Source organism: Olea europaea, chromosome 18 (genome assembly GCF_002742605.1).
Source record: "Olea europaea var. sylvestris chromosome 18, O_europaea_v1, whole genome shotgun sequence".
Classification (NCBI taxonomy): domain Eukaryota; kingdom Viridiplantae; phylum Streptophyta; class Magnoliopsida; order Lamiales; family Oleaceae; genus Olea; species Olea europaea.
The window spans coordinates 14,560,624-14,561,602 of record NC_036254.1 but is presented as its reverse complement, the minus strand read 5'-3'; the positions used below and the strand labels follow the sequence as shown (position 1 = coordinate 14,561,602).

Sequence of the window (979 nt, the reverse complement as noted above, 5' to 3'; positions counted from 1 at the left end):
AGTTATCCTCGACGATCCTCAGGTGAGTATTATATATTTGCAATTTATATTGTACATACATTTACTCGGGTCGATACACGTTCGTTAACACGTTGAAATATGGTATGTCAGCTCGAAGTTCATGCTGAGTTGGTTGTCTCGGTGGAAGAGGAGGATGCAATATATGTACGTGAATTACTTGTTCCCCCTACTGAAGACGATCCAGTATTTGAGTCCGTTCCGGATAGAAATATAGTACGTTTATTTAAGTTCATTATTTATTTTGACTTATAAATTCATGTGCGGATTATTAATATTAATTGTCTTCTCTGTGTAGGAGCGCCATCCGGAACTTCCACTTAGGAAATCTCCTTCGCATCCACCGATGAGATCTCCATCACCTCCACCGATGAGATCACCTCTACCATATATGGAGATCGTATTTGCTGATTCCACCATATATGTGTACGACTCTGATCATAGCTGTCTGACGCAAAGTCAATTGGAGCAAATACTGGAGCCATTGGCTGTGATCGTGCCCATGATGGCTAGTCATGCGATGATTCGAGTAAATGATAGATTAGCCATTGTGCGGAACACGACGACTGCGAGACAAGAAAGATCGTAAGGATTTACAACTTTTAAATTTTCAGATTTAATTTTCAATTATATGTTATGGAACTAATATCTTCTAATTCGGTTGCAGGGGTGACTGTGGCTTATTTGCAATCAAGTACATAGAGTTCTTGAGTATTGGTCACAATGTTGATACAATAAATCAGTCTTCGATTGATATGTGGAGGCATAAATTAGCTTGCGACTTGTATGATTATAATTGTGATCCTTAGTACATTGTAAATTATTTTATTAAAATATAAATGTTGTTTACTTCAGTAGAATTCGTGTTGTACTGAAAGAAAGAAATAATCGAAATAGAGTATATTGTATGATATTATTTTGAAAATTTAAATGATAATCGGGAATTAAATGGACTAAATCG

General features: G+C 36.2%; 1 long non-coding RNA gene across 1 annotated transcript; it reads left to right on the top strand.

Moving 5' to 3' along the window:
• The first annotated feature begins 1 nt into the window (after position 1).
• LOC111366490 lies at positions 2–344 on the top strand. The gene is made up of 3 exons (XR_002697668.1): positions 2–22; positions 112–234; positions 317–344. It is a non-coding gene; the product is annotated as an uncharacterized LOC111366490 (long non-coding RNA).
• The last annotated feature ends 635 nt before the right edge of the window (positions 345–979 follow it).